The sequence below is a fragment of the Mus pahari genome, chromosome 22, assembly GCF_900095145.1.
Source record: "Mus pahari chromosome 22, PAHARI_EIJ_v1.1, whole genome shotgun sequence".
Taxonomy (NCBI): Eukaryota; Metazoa; Chordata; class Mammalia; order Rodentia; family Muridae; genus Mus; species Mus pahari.
Genome location: NC_034611.1, coordinates 42,488,230 through 42,508,071, shown reverse-complemented (window position 1 = coordinate 42,508,071; position 19,842 = coordinate 42,488,230). Strand labels below are relative to the sequence as shown.

The 19,842-nt window shown below is 37.7% G+C and overlaps 1 protein-coding gene across 4 annotated transcripts in view; it reads left to right on the top strand.

Moving 5' to 3' along the window:
* The window catches only part of Lingo2 (leucine rich repeat and Ig domain containing 2), a 1,146,745-nt gene that overhangs the window by 761,684 nt on the left and 365,219 nt on the right, over positions 1–19,842 (top strand). For 3 of the 4 annotated variants that reach the window (XM_029533363.1, XM_021222170.2, XM_029533362.1), the window contains exon 5: positions 2,791–2,823. The exons of the other annotated variant lie outside the window; for it this stretch is intronic. The gene's annotated coding sequence lies outside the window, so the exon portion shown is untranslated. The remainder of the gene's footprint in view (positions 1–2,790; positions 2,824–19,842) is intronic. 4 annotated transcript variants of the gene reach the window in all.

Below are 19,842 nucleotides of genomic sequence, written 5' to 3'. Positions count from 1 at the left end.
TTTGCAAACAAGGGTAGCTAGGGGTACAGAGCCTCATTGTAGGAATGGGAAACAAATTCCTTGCTGAACCAACAGGAACACTTCTTTGTTGAGTACTCTGACGTCCCCGCTTTTTTTCCCAGATCCACATAATCTATCCTTTGAAGAACCAGGGGACCAAGAAGAGTCACTGATTTTGAGTGTTTACTTACATCCTTAGGATAATATCTCACCGCTATGAGGTTGTGAGACACCTCACCTGCGTCATTGTTGAGAAGGGGTAGGGATTGAATTTAGGGTCTCTCTCTCACAGACAAGTGCTTCAACAGTTAGCCATATACCTCCACCTGAAATAATACCTTCGGAAAGGCTGTCCTGTTGCATTATCTGGCCAGCATCCCTGGTTTGTTCCATATATACGGAGATGAGTACATGATGTGATTATGTAGCCACTGCTGAATCTCATTTTAAAAGTTCTATGGACTTTCACTGACATTTTGCACCTTTATGCGTTGATGTCATAAACCTGTAGACTATAGTATTGAATAAGGCTGAAGGCTAGCCAGGTACGGTGGCACATATCAGTCATCACCACCTTCTAGAGGCCAGGGATGGCTAAAATAGGGAGCTTAAGGCCATAGCTAAACCAGGCTCGCCAACTATCCTGACGAATTCCTTTTGGGTCTAGACAAATTGCTCCTCTTTCTCAGCTGAATGTGATTTGACATCATCATAGAACAAATGGCTGGTTGGTGGCCCCGAAGGATCGTGCCAAGATTGAGGTTCAGTAACGCTCCATGGTGGCCATCAGCTTGGATCGCTCCTCAACCATCTTGTGTAAGAAAACAGGGGCAAATTATTCAATGGTCCACAGGGAACAAATGAGAACTACTGAGGAATGGAGGAGTAGGTACTGTAAAGGGGTAAACAATAAATGATGTGGGGGACAGATGAGGCTTGCTGGAGAGATACCTGAAGTATAACAGAGAGGAGAAAAAGAGTAAGTTCTGAAGCTGTATATGGTATGAAGTAAGTCAGTAGCAAGGGACAAATTCTGAAAACAGACTTATTTATATATTGTTATATACTCTCCGTTTCCTCAGTTTCTTAGTTCCTTTTCTAATTTGACTTTTCACCACCATGTCCTTGCCCTCCCCCTCTTCCCCTTCCTCTTCTTCCTTCCTGTTCTTCTTCCTTCTCCTCCTCATTCCTCACAGTCAACCAAATCTGGCCGGTGTGCATCAAGTCCTTAAAGAGCCCGTATGACAGTTTTGAAATTTTGAACAAATAAATTTGGTGAGCCTAAATTGTTAACCGAAAAATCAAATCACCTCTATGGTGGTTGTGAGGTTTAAGCTGTCTCTATAAAGAATTTGTGCACAGCAAGTTCAAACTGTGCTCGTTAATAAAAAAGGGCTGTGGCTTGAGTCCTTCTTGCAGCTGTGAATATCAAAAGCACATGCTACCTGTCCGACTGAGGGAGGCTCCTCCTAACTGGGTTTGGACCTATGCTTCATTTCTTCATTCTGAAAAGTCATAGTTTGTATACTCAGTGGCATGGTTATAATATGTATACTTAAAATCCTTTTCTTCTTATAAAAATGTGCATCCTATTAGCAGTTCTTGTGTAAATATTATTATGAGAATTGGATTCACTTCTCTATTAGTATAAACTTAAGTATTGAGATCCATTCCGCCAAATTATTTTTATTCAAAATAAATTACTACTATTTTTAAAAGCAAACTTTGAACATTAGTAAAGTGATGTTATATGTATTAATGTAGATCTTCAGATCATGATGCTGAACAAAACATTCAAGCTTTTCATTTACAAAATTAGGATACTATTTACTTCATGATGTAGTTGAACCTATATAACTTAGACATATGCCTATGAAATGTATGTGCATTGCATGTATTACACATGTAAACCTGATAGTGATACATTGTAAATAACAGCATTTGTTTTCCTGGAGACATGCCTGGGATCCCAAAGGCTGATTTATTTCAGCGTTTTTCTTTCACCTCCCATTCTTCAAAGAGAACAATGACTTGAACACATTGTTTGGGTAAATATTGCATTATCATAATTACCATTTCCCTGAGAAAAGTGGCTTGCAGTTTGAATATTGCAGTTTGAATATTCAGCATCATAATCACAATTTCCATAAGGAATGTAGAACAGTTATAAACAGCACAGTGATCACTTGGCCCATAAGGAGAACTGATTACTGAGGCAGGGGATGGGGGAGTGGTCTTGTGAGTAGGGAAAGATATGAAAACTTGATTCTGATCAGAATTCAGGAGTAAATGCAATGTCCTCTGAAAGTAGTCTTGCCCAAATTTATGGAAAAAAAAAACTGTATCGTGACAGCATGGCACCCTTCCATGAGTTGATTTAAACATTGCGTACACAATTATTTTTTAGATAGTTTTGCTGGCCTGGAATTCTCTAAGTAAGGCTATACTGGCTGACCAGAGCATGCCAGAAATCCCACCTATCTCTGCCTTGTAAATTTTCTGCTTATTAACTTAGTTTTATCACTTTTTATTAAACACTTCCATAATGGTTACGCCACCAAAAATTTCACAGTAGCAAGCTATCACAAGATGGGAAAGGCACAAAACATTTTTAAATTATTAAAGCTGAAAATTTTATCAGGTACTTTTTCCTACACAGTTAATTGTTGTCCTTTGTCGACGGTAAAGTGGGGCAACCTTATTAATTTTTTTAACAAGATGCCTCTCTTAGTATCTCCATTGACTTAATTGGCCCTAACCATGTTTTTTTCTTCTTGTTTTATTTTCTAGATGAAGTGAAAGAAGCAAAATGCAGTGTTCAAGGTTGGTGCATTTTATAATGTCTGAACACACAATAATAAAAAACAACGTGCGAAAGCAGCAAAGCCGAAATACCCTCAGCTTTTCACACATATCAGGGAATATTACGTTTCTAAGTTCTTCACTATTGTATATAAGGTACAACATAAATTTTTGCATAGAACAGGATAATAATCAAAAACTGGCAATATTATATAGACAGAAATATTCAATATTTTCTACTCTATCCATCCAGCTGCCTTCTGTGTTCATCTTTCATATGTATTTATCATACTGCATACAAAACCATGCTACTTTATTTACTTCTACCCAAACTTAATCCGACTGTTGACAAATTAACAGTCTCCTCCTCTTTCCAGTGTGGCCTGATATCTCTAACAATAAACCTTCACCTGTTATCGTAGATCCTTGATTTAACTTGATATACAGGACAAGTAAGTGGGTTATTTATTTATTTATTTATTTATTTATTTTTGGTTTTTCGAGACAGGGTTTCTCTGTAGAGCTCTGGCTGTCCTGGAACTCACTTTGTAGACCAGGCTGGCCTCGAACTCAGAAATCTGCCTGCCTTTGCCTCCTGAGTGCTGGGATTAAAGGCACGCGCCACCACAACTGGCATAAGTGGGTTTCCAATACTGCTCAGCTATGTTCAGATGGCTACTCTCAAATAATTTGAACCCCTTGATATGATGATAAGAAAATTAATTTATGCACATCTAACATCCATCAAGTGTGTTATTTTTGACTATTGTGAATGTGGGTTTGCATATCGGGATAATTTAGTAATTAGCAATACTAAATACACTTCTACATTCCAGCAGATCACAGGTGGGGTAGATGTTGATGCAGGCCAACTCAAAGCCCTGCATTTTGGCCTGGTTGGTAGTTGAACTTGTCTGCCCACCAGATCTCCAGTACCTACATCAGCAAGACAAGTCTCTCCATCACTGCCCTGGCTAGCTCACTCATTGCTGCAGCCAGCAAGGGGGTGGGGTCAGCCCTCTTACTCTCATGTTCTCATGACCTTGACCTGGATCACCTTTACTCACACCACCAGAGCCAGTTCTCCTGTGCTACCTGGGTGAGGTGAGGGCCCACTCGCCTAAATGCTCGAAATGTATCTATCAATCAAGATAAATAGAGATTAATATCAGAGTAGTTGTTGAGCTAATTTTAAATGGAGAGATGTGGTGTCATTTTAGTTAAGGGATTTTGCTATTACTTTATTTGAATAAATATTAAAGCATTTGCAGATTTCATTACTATATTTGATTCCCTGTACTCCTTTACTCGTAACATCTTTGAGTACTCAACAGGAATCCTTCCATCTGAGGCGCTTTCATCATCAACTGTCGTTATTGTGAAGGGACTCCCATATTAGTCTGTTCTTCTAAATTAATTTACTTAAAACAGTAATCCAAGTCACCTCAACCATCACTAGATCTAACTGTCCCTCTGAAAGAGGGTGACAGTGGTTGAGAATTGGGGCTCTAGACACGGAAGGCTTGGATTCAAACTCTGCTAATTTGCTGTGTGTCTTTGACCAGTTTAGCATCTAAACACCTCTGGTTTCCTCAGTAGAGAAAATAGAAGAATAAAATATTTTTTTTTTATGAATCACAGGAGAGAGCATATTTACAAGTCATTTCATCGTGCTACAGGAACTCAGCGAGGGACAGTCACCACTCATTACTTTGCTGTAATACATCTGTAGATCACATTGTACAGCAGGCAGGCAGCAGCTTCATTCTCTAAAGGAAATTTCTCTTATGGACCTGATTTATCATGATTGACCTACAGAGTCAATTCTTTATGGGACAATATATTTATCCCATTTGAAAATGTAAATAACTTGGGAATTGTCCATCAAATTGTGATACTTTGTTATGGACATTATTTGTGGTTTGCTTTCTTAATAGAAAGCTTTGATAACTGTCATTAAGATAGAGGAAATAATTTGATTGTTTTCTGAAGAAAGAAAAGGTAGTACCAAGGTATAATCAAGCAGAAAGAAAAAACTTGATGCCAACTTTCAACCTCACTTCAAGGCAGCATAGCTATTGACCCTCTTTCTTGGTGATGTGAGAACTAACAAGTATCAAGGGAGCCTCATACTAGTGTACTATAGATGAATGTAAGTAGATCTTGAGAATCTCATTCTTTAGCTAACAAAGAGTAAAGGAATAGCATGTCTGAAGATGCGGCAGGAGAATAAATATTAAAGAACAAAAATAAGTACTTATTCTTCTTTGGAAGGAATATAGGAATCTGTGTGTATATCTTATCTTCATGTAACAACATAGGCAAGGAGAATGATGCTTACTTGATTGAGACTGGAGAGATATGGCAAACTAGTCAAAAGCCCTTGGACCAGCAGTCTTTTGGTAAGGGGTGTCATACTGAGGGCAAAATCATTAACTTAAGAGAAGAGTTTCCACTTATATTCAACCTGCCTTAGTTGTCATTTTCTCTATTTTTACCATATTTGAAAGTTCTGGGTAAATGTTGGATGGTTTCATTGAGACCGTAAATCTAATCAGGAACAGTAACCATCTTCTAGCCTACTGGATTTTATTAATTCACTGTGAATGTTCAATGATAGCAGGGGTAGGCAGATTTCTCTGAATGTGACCAGAACACAAGCAAAGAAAACTAGATTTGAATTTTTGTTTTACACATATATATTTTAGGATATATGTGAGAAAGAGTTAGTCCAAATGATTTGCATAAAATGTTCATTTGGAGCTTCTGTGTAGCTCAGCAACATTGTATTTGCTTAGCATACACAAAATCACGATTGGACACACAGCATCAATTACTTGGCAACTAAGCTACTGCACATGTGATGAGCACAGAAAATGCCCATTGAAACCATGTAGGTTTGGGAGATTGCCATGGAGCTCAAAGACTGAATACCAGATGAATGGACTTTTTTTTTATAGAAAAATATGTAAAAAAAAAAAAAAAAGATAAAAGATAAAAGATAAAAAATGCTAGAAAATTAATTTCCCTTTATTACAAATTCTAAGTCTAATTTCCTTTGGTCCTTACTACATTTCAAAGAGTATTTGGTTAGTATTTCCATGCTAGAGATGTTTAAATATTTTTATGCCAGCAACATTGTGTTGAGATTTGAACATCATAAATTAGAACATTATAAATACCCCCCTTTGCGCTACAAAGGATGCAGCACGTCATTCAAGGAAGCACCAATTATCTGTGACTATAAATTAAAGAAAAATTTAATATTGACTTTAAGACTTTGAAAATCATTAAATGGATGATCAGTTTAATAGTGGAAACCAAGTCCTTCATAAATTTCTTTTATGACCTTTCAAAATTTACTCCACCTGGAAATGTTTTGAATCTTCATCAAAACACAATCGTTCTTTCAATCCTTAGTTGTCATCATTAATCTTCTCTTTCTGCACTCTAAATGTATTATGTAGCTACACTTCGTCTCTCTGACTAAACCTTTTCTTCTTTCCCTACATCCTCTCTGATTTTATCTTGCAACATCATTGAGTTTTCCTGTGAGAAAAGGAGAGATAAAAAAGGCTATAGAAATGCCAAATTTATGCAAATGTAAAATACTCTCTTGATTTTGCAATTATGTAGATTTTTGTAATAAAATTAAGGTGATGGCCTCAAGACTACTCTATTGGCGAAAGAGCTAGATAGAAGCCACATGACTAAAGGATGGTACAGTGAATACACTTATAGTTAACATAGCTTTTGTCTTCACTTCCTGAAAAATCATAAATACAATAAGAATGAGAAACAGAACACTTAACCACCCAGAGTAATCAGAAGCAGGATGTTTTCTCAGATGGAGAGGCATGAACTATGCAACAACCTAGAACCACAACATATTCATACACAGACTAGAGCAAAGATTGGCCAATTTCCTGACATAGCCTCATAAAGGCTGTGTGAGTTCCTGTGGGTCTGAGGGGTTTGTCCCTTGTAATAATACACTTTCATTCAGGACTCATCTTAGGCTTACATTAACTCAAAGCTTCTTTTACTCTGTTAAACCAGAGAATCTGGAGAACAAGACAATGTCTATGTTTTGAGCCAAAATTTAAGCAAGTTTTAATCAAATATTGGGCAGGATAATGGATTCTGGTCAGGACTATTCTGTGGTTCCCAGAAAATAGTGACTAGAAGATAGATAGATAGATAGATAGATAGATAGATAGATAGATAGATAGATAGATAGATAGATAGATAGAGACAGACAGACAGACAGACAGACAGACAGATAGATAGATAGATAGATGGATAGATAGATAGCTATAGAGAGATAGAGAGCTAGATATAGATGGAAGACAGAGTATGGTTATTGAAAAAATAAGACCTTAACTTATCTTTACAACTTGGCTCTTAGAATTATGAAAGCCAATCTCATCTATGCAGTTCAGGAAAACGGGAGACTTTCTGGAGACTCTGAACCTAGAGGAAAAAAATAACTGCAGACACAGACATACTTACTTCTTTCAGTAAATAGACATATAGGTGTGGTTGTTTTGATTTGTTTTGTTTTGTTTGTGGGTTTTATACTTGGGCTTATTAATTTTTAGATACCACTAATATGCCTGTAGATTTGGGGATCCTCTAAAGCATGAAGAAAGAATTATTTCCATGAAAGAGGAACAGCAGGATAAACAGAAAACAGCAGACTGGGGGGGGGGGATTAGAAAAACTCTAATGTCCTCAAGTTAAGAGATACCACATTCTCCAAGTAAAATAAAATACTATAATAAAAAAAAGAAAAATTCAAAAGGTATCAGAAATAAAATACATCATATTTAAAGAATAAGAAGTCAGTGAAAGTATATTCTGGAAGCATGGTTGGACTGACCATCCAGAGGGTAGAGAAGAATGAGACAAAAACCTTCAACAGGACAATGGATTTGCAGTACCCAACAGGTCAGCAGGCAATCAGAGGTGAATGATCACTAATAATAACTGCAAGCTGATTTCCTGAACCTAGATACAATTTCCAGACTTCAAGGGCTCAGTGTTCTCCCACCAGCAAATGAGAAAAATATGTCATCATAAAACTTCAGAACAGAATATTATCTGCTATGCTGCCTGAGAAAGAAGAAAGCAAAAGGAGGTGACAGACATGTGACACACTGTGACTACTCAGTATCAACTGTGCAGGTGAAAATTTAATGCAGGAAACCTCAACATATTCTACCAAGAGAGACAAGGGAAATAGTACCCAAAAAATAAAATAATATCAGTAGATAGATAGATGAGAGAGAGAGAGAGAGAGAGAGAGAGAGAGAGAGAGAGAGAGAGAGAGAGAGAAGAGGTAGAGAGAGATATATATCTACTGGCATATTAGTAGGCTCTAGAAGTTAATAAACCCCAGTATACCCCAAAACAAAATCATTTTATAAATATAAATGTAGACCACAGGATATGAGCTATGTTTTCCTATGTACTAAGAGGAAGTTCCTGGTCCTGCAGGAGAATATGGGCTTGAAGTTTAGTTTAGTCACAGATATCATACAGGTTATGAAACAGGGAAATTATTGCTGCCAAAGAAGATTAAGAATGGAAATATATTTATGAAACATTATACCAGTTAGCTCTAAATATTCCTTGAGTTATGGTATTGTGACAACAAGTGAATTAATGTTAAAATAACCTTTATTTTTATGTAGTTGTATTCTTGGAGTAGATGAACTTCATTCTCCATTTTATAAATTGATGATAATGATGATTTGCCCATGTTATTTTAAGAGCTTTTTATTAAAATAAATAACTGCAGGAAAGTGAAAGTGGAATGATGTTAAATCTGAGAGTCATGAGGAGAAAAGACCAAACCCACAATTGTCTAATTGAAACATGCTGCATTTGGGGTACATACAAGACTGGCCAGCTGACTGCCTCAAACTAAGTCCAGAATTGAGAAAGCAGTCCCTACTATAGTCTTGAAGTCCATTTTTGTAGTAGAATAAGGTGTTCACAGGGGTGGGGGGGGTGGCACATTGTTAGAAAGATATAATAAAAAGGGAAGTAACAAAGGCAACGATAATTCGTCATGTGAATAGGGTTGCAAGCACTTTAGAACTTAAGAAACAGAATCTTATTCTTTTTTCCAACTTTTATTAGGTATTTACTTCATTTACATTTTAAATGCTATCCCCAAAATCCCCTATACCCTTCCCCCCACTCCCCTACCCACCCACCCCCCCTTCTTGGCCCTGGTGTGCCCCTGTACTGGGGCATATAAAGTTTTCAAGACCAAGGGGCGTCTCTTCCCAATGATGGCTAACATCTTCTGCTATATATGCAGCTAGAGACACAAGCTCAGGGAGTACTGGTTAGTTCATATTGTTGTTCCACCTATAGGGTTGCAGACCCCTTCAGCTCCTTGGGTACTTTCTCTAGCTCCTCTACTGGAGGCCCTGTGTTCCATCCTATAGCTGACTGATGAGCATCCACTTCTGTGTTTGCCAGGCACTGGTATAGCCTCACAAGAGACAGCTATATCAGGGTCCTTTCAGCAAAATTTGCTGGCGTATGCAATAGTGTCTGCGTTTGGTGGCTGATTATGGGATGGACCCCTGGGTGGGGCAATTTTTGGATGGTCCATCCTTTTGTCTCAGCTCCCAACTTTGTTCTCTGTAACCCCTTCCATGGGAGTTTTGTTCAGAATCTTATTCTTAATTACAAATAGAAACCATAGTTTCCAAGGACTCAACACAGGACAAACAAGAACTTCTTTTTAACATCTTAACAGAAAAGACATATTTTTCCTGTTTTGGTCCTCCACTAACTTTCAAGGTATATTGTTCCTCACAGGGAATTTTCAACACTGTAACGAAATATGAAAGGCAGTAAGTATAATTGATAGAAAGTTTTATTTCAATCACCAGTTTGGAAGCTCAATATCTGAGGTCAGGGATTTCTATTTTATGAAAACACTCATCTCTTTTAGTGTCCTGAGAACCTCACCTATGAGAAATTCTGTTATGTCCCAACAATGCTATGATATAGACCAAACTTAAATTATTATGAGCCTTTGTTGAAAAGACTCAGAGTACATGTTAACCTTAGCAAAGGGGAGGCAGAAGTTATTATTATACATGCTTATTGTTACTTCATTATTACTACTAGTACAGCATCTGACTTTTTAAACCATAAATTTATATTAATGAAAATATAAACTAAAGTTAAGTATAATTAATATAAAAAAAAAAAGTAAGTGACTTGCTGACTGTACCACTTTCCTCGAGAAAACCATTCCTTTTATTGTCGTCCTGTTAGGTCCAGTACATATTTGTTGGGCTTTCTTTTCCCTTTCCTTATATGGAAGCAAATATAGGTGAGGTGGATGGTGCTACCAGTGAACCCTTCACATTGATTTTCCTTTCCTTCTCGAAGTAGCTAGAAGAGATAATATGCTAGCAGTTCAAATATTGCAAAAAGTCTTATATGGAAATAAGCGCACTTTGGCCTGGGGACCAAAATGATAAATACAAGCAGGCAAAGGCTCAAGGAGCCATATGCAAGTCAATATAAAGAAAATGAAAGATGTCCAAGGGCACAGGGACTGAGTTCATAGGGTCCCTCGGGCACAACTCTAGGTCACAGATCAAGGTGAAGGATCAAGGCAGTGTGGACTCAGTTGGGATTTCGGGCAGTGTGGCATAGCCTTCCCTTAGGACAAACGCTTTGTTCAAGAGGTAAGCTGTGTTTATAAGCATGGTAGCTGTATGCACTCAGGCAAGTGGGGAATGGAGAACTAGGGAAACCTGAGCTAAACTCTGTCAAATATTTCACACTAGGGCAAAAAGGAAGTAGGCATGTTGAGAATGGAGTCTCATCCACTCTGAATGCAGTCAGGGTCTCTCAAGAGGAGCATCAGTTTTACCATGAATCCTTCACTTTACAGTCTTTTCTAGTGAATAACCAGGTGGACCCTGACGTCTGCATCCTCTCTTGCCCACTTTTTTCCTTTCTCTACTTTCTCTCCTTCTAAAAACACTCCAAACTAGCTTGAAACTGGATCCATTTTTACATAGATAAAACACAAAGGAAAAGAGAAAGGACCCCAGGTGGGAATTTCCTTTGAACATTGCATCTCTAGTCCTTGTTCTTTAATTTTGAAAAGAAGGGATAGCTTCCTGCCCTCCCAACAGAGGTCCAGAGACCTACCCCACAGTCTCCTCCACTCCCTGTGGCATGACCTCTACCTGTCTTCTGCCTTGCTTTCTCCCAGGCCTTGTCTACTGACCTCTTTCTCCTCACCTGCTACCTCTGCACACACACACACACACACACACAGACACACACACACACACACAGACACACACACACTCACACACAGACACACACACAGACACACACACAGACACGCACGCACGCAAACGCACACACACACACACACACACGCATGCACACACGCACACATGCACTCACACAAACACACACGCACACACACATACACACACATGCACGAATACACGCAAACGCATGTACGCACGCACGCATGCACTCACGCACACACACATGTGCGCATGAGCACTAGGAAGTCTGTGTAACCAAACCTGAATGTGGCTTCAAGACCTTTCCTCAGGGGATGTTGCAGTTATTTTCGCAGTGCACAAACAATTCTCCCATTCTCGCTCATGTGACAACTCTAACCCTCTGTCCTAATGTCTCTTTGTTTTAAGCACCCTCACCTCCACATTCACTCTTAGTAAGAATCCTTTCCCCATTGTCTGCTTTCTGACACACACTAACACAGGCTACAAACGTTTCTTTTCCAGGCCTGGAAAGCCTACTAACACTCCCATTTAACTCAGACTAGAATGCTTTACACTCCAACACTTCACTCACACTCACAGCAGAACACCTACCCTGTTGTAATATCATCGTGCTGTCATGAGTTTACCTTTTCTACTTATTTCTAAAATAAAACTATCCTTTTGCTATTCACGATACCTAACACTTTGTGGTTAATAACAGACATCCAATAGATCTTATCTGAATGAAGTAATAAGTGAAGGAGAACATACATTATATTGTGTGCCTTTTCAAACAATGATCTCAAGGATTAACCTGTATATATCTTGCACATCTGGACAAGTAAAACACGGAATATTTTATTTGGAGGGAAAGAAATAGTCTCCTTTCTTGTTGACATAAAAAGAATTTTGTTTGAAGAAAAAAATCATTGGAAAAAAGTCTGTCTACCCTAAAAGAGACTAAGTTTATATCTACAGGGACAGTCTCTTGTCTTTTTGTATTAGGAGAGTGAACAAGAATTAAATGGAGAAGTGAGTGGGATGATGTTGCCAGACAGTTAACAAAGAGGAAGATTATAAGGCTGTACCAAATGACAGGTACCTCGGCAGACTCCTTATCTTAGACATTACACACAGAGTGAAGCCATACTGTTCCCGGTGACCACCAGAAGTGCTTGATGTCAGTTTTAGCAGTATGATGCCACTTTGACTGTGGCATTCATCGTGCCTTGCATCACAGCTGGAAAACAACACAGAGGAAAAAAAGTAAAGCAAATATCACTAGGTAGTATTCAGACCAGAGAAAACATCTGAAACAAAATAAGACACTTATTAAACAGAATGAAAAATCATTTTGTGTCAGTCCCTTGAAATACATCCTCCTTGCTCCTAGAACAGCCTGTTATGTCTGTTCAAAAAAACGCCTCAAAAAGTTATCCACAGCTATTCTGCATTCACGGCTAGCTTAATATGACAGACTCCTGCAGAGCTTAGATTTGTGAGCATTTTAAAACACAAGGGAAATAAATCAGGGTGATATTTCTCTTGATAATCTTTATGACTGCAGGAGTCACAGCCAAAGTTCCCAGAGAGCAAATAGAAAACTACCTCACATTTTGTGCATAATGACTATAATTACAATAGACATTTCCATGTGTAAGCTTTGATTACTGAAAATGTAACTTTAAAGCCATCTTCTGTTTGGTTCCAATGCAGAGGACAAGTTAGCATGGTTTAGAAACCAAAGCAAAAGGAGGTTACAGAGTAAAAAAGGATCTGAGTTGAGAAGAGAGAAACGTTTCTTGAGCATTTATTATGTGCCAGCCATCATGCTGAATTACTTACAAAGAATAGCTCATTTCTGCATATATATATATATATATATACATATGTGTGTGTGTGTGTGTGTGTATAAGATTAGAAAATATAACATTGTATGTAAAATAAAGAACTACAGTGTCTAATGAGTCTTCTAAGAACAGTTTAAGGCATTAATGTCCATACAAGTTAATAGCTAAGAATTTCAACAACATATCATATAACATTGAGAATACTTCCAGGCTTAGAAGATATCCTAGAGATTTCTAAGTGTGGAATCTGAGCTTTCAAACACTGCATAAATTGTTGCCTTAATAGGTATAAAATACTGTCTCAAATATTTCAGTCACATGTTAATTATTATCTATTAAGTTACTTAAGTATTTTCACTTGATTTAAACAAAGCAAAAATCCCTGACAACTTAAAGAACACGTACTGAACACAAACAGAAACCCAAAAAATGTGGCACTAGATATAATGGTATGAACAATTTTTACTCAACACAGACATTTTTTTTTTTTAATGAGCATTAGCCCATAATTTGTTTGGTCTCACTAGTTCATGCTCCTGGTGTCACTTATTTATGCAGATGTCTAGCTTGTCGTAGGACAAATAATAATTAAGTGTTCTGAGTTTCTTATATCCAAGGAAGTCAATATTCTAGTAGCTAATGTAGCTATTATTTGCATGCCTGTTACTCTTGGCCAAGATAACCAACGCCTACTGAACCAAGGCAATTGGTATCATGTACCAGGCGAGGGGCTGTCGGCCACTCCTCCGTGGCAGCAAGGGCTGCTTCCGTAGCAGTTCTGATTGTTCCTCATGCTTTTTCTCCACCCCTCCTTTTGTTGTTGTTGTTAAACTAAGTTTTTCCAACAAGAGTGCTTCTTCCATTGTATATGATTATTTTCCTCAATCCTGATCCTGAAACCAGTGTAGCAGAAGCTGTAGGAGTGAACTATCTGGCTATGATTCTCTGTTCTTCCATCCTTGTGTGTGCCTTTGGACAAGTTACTTAAAATTACTGAACTTAACTTTCCTCATGCATAAAATGAGGGGTGCATCCTAAGGGTTTCATGAATATTAAGGAGGCTAATCTGTTTACTATGCTTGACCTGTCATGGAGACTCAATTGGGGTTATTACCGTAACTACATAATTATGCTGAGTGAGAGCAAGAATTGTGAAGGGAGATGCTAAACTCAACATTCTGACCATGGTCATAGGCAATTCCCTGGAGCTCTAATTCAGAAAATGAAAATGCTGCAGACGCCTCTTGTCTTGCCGCAGTGCTAGGTATATTAGAACCAAATTAATGTTGTCAGAATAAAACCTTTTCCAAAGACTTATTTTTACCTTAATTACAGTATGCGAATCCTGTTTAAAGCCAAGTCACTATTCTAAGGGCTCATTTCTGTTACCTTGCTTCTTGGCTTTTTCTCTTGCTTTACCTGGAATTATATCATTTTCACTTGTATTTAATGTCTAGAGTTATTCAAATCTTATGGATGCAAAATGATAAAATTATTACTTAAGCCTCCAGAAGTCTTAGGGTATCTGTCAGATAGTGTTTCTCTGACACTTTCCAACAATCACAGACAATGCAAGTGATGTTCCAAATCTGACTTTCTAGAGATTATGATTCTGTGGGATCCAGTTGTTGTTGTTGTTGTTGTTGTTGTTTAAAGCAGGCACTATTTACCTACTGTATCCAGACTCAACAATACTCCTCCCCGCTTGGAAATCACTGGTCTATTGGGTGAAGCTGGGAAGAATCAGAAAAGAGTATGAACCAATATGTGGACTTAGAGCCTCACTCAAGCTCTGAAATTGACTTTCTTCATCTTCAAAAGATGGAAAAAAAACAAAATGTATGATCTAATCTACCTAGTTCATAAAGTTTTCTATAAAAGTTAAATGCAATAAAGTATGAATAGAAAAAATATTAATTTAATTGTTTTCTAGTTTCACAATCTAGGAAAAAAAAAACCAAATCTGAATCCTCAATGATGTAGTTACTTGCTCTCAATTAAATCAACAGTTTTTACCCAAGTTTATGCCAGCTACCCTAATTATAAATGCAGTGAGACACACACACACACACACACACACGGAGAGGGACTCAAGAAGAGGGATTTGGTGGCAGAGAAAAGAGGCTCCTAACAAAAAGTAAGACATATAAGATTATAAGACATGCTTAAAATATTTTAAAGACTACATACCTGTAACTTTTGATTGTTCCACATGAAGTAAGCACATCGAATGTTATCTCATCCTTTGTCGCGGGATTCTGAGAGTCGTTGTTGGTACCAGCATTCAAAAGTACAAGAGAATAGGATGACAGGAAGTTAGAAGTATCAGAGAAGCTCCTCTGCAGAAAGACATTGGAAACATGGGTGCTTCAGCATTGTCCTTTGTCCTGGCTTGGCTTATCCCTGTGTCTTAAAAAGGGGAGCCTTTTGTTTGTCTGTTCAGGTTTTGTAAACTGTAAAGACATTACAAAGGAGATACTTTATAGAAATGAAATGAATGGTTACTTAGTCCTAAGTTCATCAACTACTCATTTATTTCCCAAATACAGCTATGGAATCCCAAATCCAGGATAGTAGTGCAAAATAGAGCTCTTTCTCGGGCTATCGGGATGAAGGAATAGTGCTACAATGTCTGAAAATAACATTTCGTGTCATTTTACTCCCATTTTGAGAAATCACTTGTCATCCCTAGCAAGTAGATGGAGTTAACAGGATACATTATAGGTGGTATTTGATGGTTTCATCAATGACCAACATGCTAGCAATCAGGTATTCAGCATTGAGCTATGTAGTAGTTTACAACCTTAGTTGTGAACCTTTCCCATAGAGCCCCAGGAAGAGCATGTTGTACATATGCTTTGTGGGTGGTTTTATTGATGCCCCAAAGCGTAAGTAATTAACTTTAATCCCCTTAAGTATGAAGGGATAGAATCAAAATCCACACCCAGTTCTCTGTAGTCACTTATGTCACTCACTGCCTCAGTTCTCAGGGCCAACTAGTGTGGGCACACTAATTTGTGATTATTGTTGCCATTCATAGAATTGTGCATTTTATCTTTTTTAAATTTATTTTTATGTGTGCATGAATGCTCTGCCCGGATGAATGCATGTACACAAAGAGGCCAGAAGATGGCACTGGATCAACTGAACTTAACTGAAAGATTGTTGTGAGCCACCATGTGAGTGCTGGGAATCAAACCCCAGTCCCCTGCCTGAGCATCCAGTTCTCTTGACCACTGTTTCAAAGCAGAAAGCATCAAAACAAACAATCATGGTAAATTGAAAAGCTGTGTCTTACCCAGCTAGCCTCTTCTGTAAATTCTAAGGAAATCAACATCATTCCATAGCCATCCACCTCATGTATGTGTGTGCCTTACTTCTCTGTGGATTCTGAAGTTCATGGAAACTCCCTTTTGCCTTGAAAATGTTAATTCTGAAGCATGTTCCAAAAATAAACCTGAATGCAGTCACAAAATGATCATATAGAAAACTGTACTTCTGGTTTATATTGTTAAGAAATAAATTGTCTCAAGCATTCTTATAATTTAATCTCCTGCTAATCCACGATCATGGGAGATCTTTCCATCTTCTGAGGTCTTCTTTGATTTCTTTTTTCAGGGATTTGAAGTTCTTGTCATACAGATCTTTCAGTTGCTTGGTAAGAGTTACATCAATATATTTTGTATTATTGTGGCTATTGTGAAGGGTATTGTTTTCCTAATCTCTTTCTCAGCTTGTTTATTATTTATATAAAGGAAAGCTACTGATTTGTTTGAGTTAATTTTATATCTTGTCACTTGGTTGAAGTTGTTTATCAGGTGGAATAGTTCTCTGGTAGAATTTTGGGGGTCGCTTACGTATGCTACCATATGATCTGCAAATAGTGATACCTTGACTTTTTCTTTACCAATTTTTATCCCCTTAATATCCTTTTAATATTCTGTTGCTCTAGCTAGAACTTTGAGTACCATATGGAATAGATAGGGAGAGACTCTTGTCCCACATTTTACTGGGATTGCTTCAAGTCTCTCTCCATTTAAATTGTTGTTGGCTGTCGGCTACTTATATGTTGCTTTTATTATGTTTAGGTGTCTGCCAAGAATTCTTGATCTCTCTAGGACTTTTTACGTGAAGAGGTGTTGTATTTTGTCAAAGGCTTTTTCAACATCTAATGTGATGATCAGGTAGTTTTTTTCCTTGAGTTTGTTTATGTAGTATATTACATTGATGGATTTTCATGTATTGAACCATTCCTGCATTCCTGAGATGAGAATTTTGGGCAAGGTGAGAGCAGGTAGGTATACGTGTGTGGAGCAGGTACTGTTACTCCGGATCAGCAATCTTAGGTTGGTATTTTGAAATTAAGAAGATGGATAGTCATTAGTTGCAGATATGATGCTGTCCATAATGAAGTCTTTGGAGTCAGGTATTCCCTAGATGGTTATTACTAGGACCCTTTGAGGTGTGACCTGTCTGGAAGAGCTTTGACAAGGTCTCAAAATCCCAGGACTCTAGATAGTACTGCAGATGTTCCCAGCCCTTCCCTCTACTTACCCCATGCTGCTTAAAACAGCTTGTGAGCATCTTGCCCAGCCATGCAGGGTCTGTCTGAAAAGTCCTTAAATGGTTCTTTTATAAGCAGTTTTAGGTTAGGCAGAGGACCAGGAAACAAAAGTGCTGATTTTCAAGGGCATCTAGCACAAGACAATTTGAATTCTGTGAATCTTCTCAGTGTCCCTGGTGTCTCAAAACAATCTGGAATTAGCTAGCCTTGACATGGGCTAATGAGAACAAACAGACTCACACAGATTCCCCTGAACAGCAATTGGATTCAACCTTTACAAAACAAGTAGACCAACCCAAATAATGTCTTCCTGAATGAATAAAATGATTTCCTCGACTCAGTTGTTCACTGAGGTATCAGGTAGAGCAGCTGAACTGAGACAATAATAAAACCTAGAGAGTGTTTTCTGTAATACACTGATAGACAGATTTCCATGGCCACACACATGGATTTTCCATTAACCCTGCAGTGTGGGTACTGCTGTTGCCACCACCACCATCTCCATTTTATAAAAAAAGAAAACAGGAAGACGGGTACAATTTCTGCCTGTGGTCCATAAGTCTTCATTCAGATATTGTAGTGTTCAACTGTCCCCTTGTATTTTTAGTAAAACCTAGAAGGTATATCTCTGGACTCTGACCTATTTGTCTGAAGTCTCCTCTCGTTTTGATAATCATGGGAAGCTTGGTTTCAGATCAGTATATCTTGAGCTTGGTACACAAAGAACCATTCTTTATCTGTTTTATGAAGAAGGGGAAATGATGAGACTCTGCTGTGAGTTAGCACTGGTGTTTAAAGAATAGAGGATATTGATGAGTAGTGGAAGTGAGCCAAGAACCAGGTTTCCTACATTTAGAATCCGTGTGGTAGCTATGTGACCTTGGAGAAGGAAAGGAACTTTATGTGTTCCAGTTTTCCCATTGATGTTGTAGATAATGACAGTAAATTCGTGAAGATACCATGGAGACTAAATAATTAATACAAGTCAGTTAAAAATGTGGCCAGCACCCTGAGAGAACATGATACACTTTACTGCTATATTTAATAATCATCTGCTTTTGAAGCTAAAAAATGTTGATTGGTTTGATGTAGATCTGTACATCTTCATGGAGAGGAAATAATTTAGATCAATCCATTTTATAAAATTTCTTCAGATTATTAAAACATTATTGAAACTACCCATGCTTTATAAAGCTTTAATTAAATTGCCCTTTAAAGTCAAAAAAGGCGCACATATATTTTGAATTTTAATTATTTATTGAAATGGTTTATTATCCAAATTATAAGTACTGATACCCTAGTAAAATGATTGTCACTGAGAAGTGTGAGTAAAGTTTCCATGTGTAGATTTTGAAAAACCCAGACATATATGATGACACAAGTTAGTCATCGCAGTCCTCCAAGGCAGTCTTGGCTAAAATAGGAAATGTGACACCATATCTAAAACAGGTTCACTAGCTGTCTTAATTTGGGTTAATATTGTTGTGATGAAACACCATCACCAAAGCCACTTAGGGAAGAGAGTCTCATGTTTCCATCACTGTTCATCATTTAAGGAAGTCAGACTGCAGGAAGCAGGAGGCAGCAGCTGATGTAGACAGATGCACATGTTGTGGAAGAGAGTTGCTGGCATGGTTTACTTCTCACGGTTTGCTCAGCCTGCTTTCTTAGAGAAAGTAGAACCACTGTCCCAGGGATGGCACCACCTACAATGGGCTAGGCCCTCCTCCATCAATCACTAATTAAGAAAATTCCCTACAACCAGATTTTATAGAGAAATTTTATTAATTGAGGTTTCCCCCTCCAACTGACTCTAACCTGTGTCAAGTTGACAAACTAACTATTCAGCACAACAACAAACTCCTAAACAGCAACAACCAAAACAAAATTAAACAAACAAAAACGGATGATAAGAACCCCATGGTAGAGTCTGTGGTCTAAAATAATGTGTGTATTACTTCCATTTGATATGGTTTTAAACAATAACATACAACTATAATAAGTATAGAAGCCTTCTATAAAATCTGCAAGAGAATATCAACAACATAATAATTTATTCATCGAAATATACCTACATTCTTACAACTGTAATTGTTCAGGGTACAATATTGTGTAATAAAACACACATGTGTGAGTGTGTGTGTGTGTGTGTATGTATGTGTGTACCTTTATTCTAGTTTGTATTATGTGCAGTATATATGATTATTATTGTTTATGATTAAAGAAATGTCTTAATTTTAAAACAACAAGTTTGGGGCATTATTTCCTTTTAGTTATGGTGAAGAAAAAAGCATATCTATGCTGGAAGTATATAGAGAGTCTCTAGTATTTGTTAAAT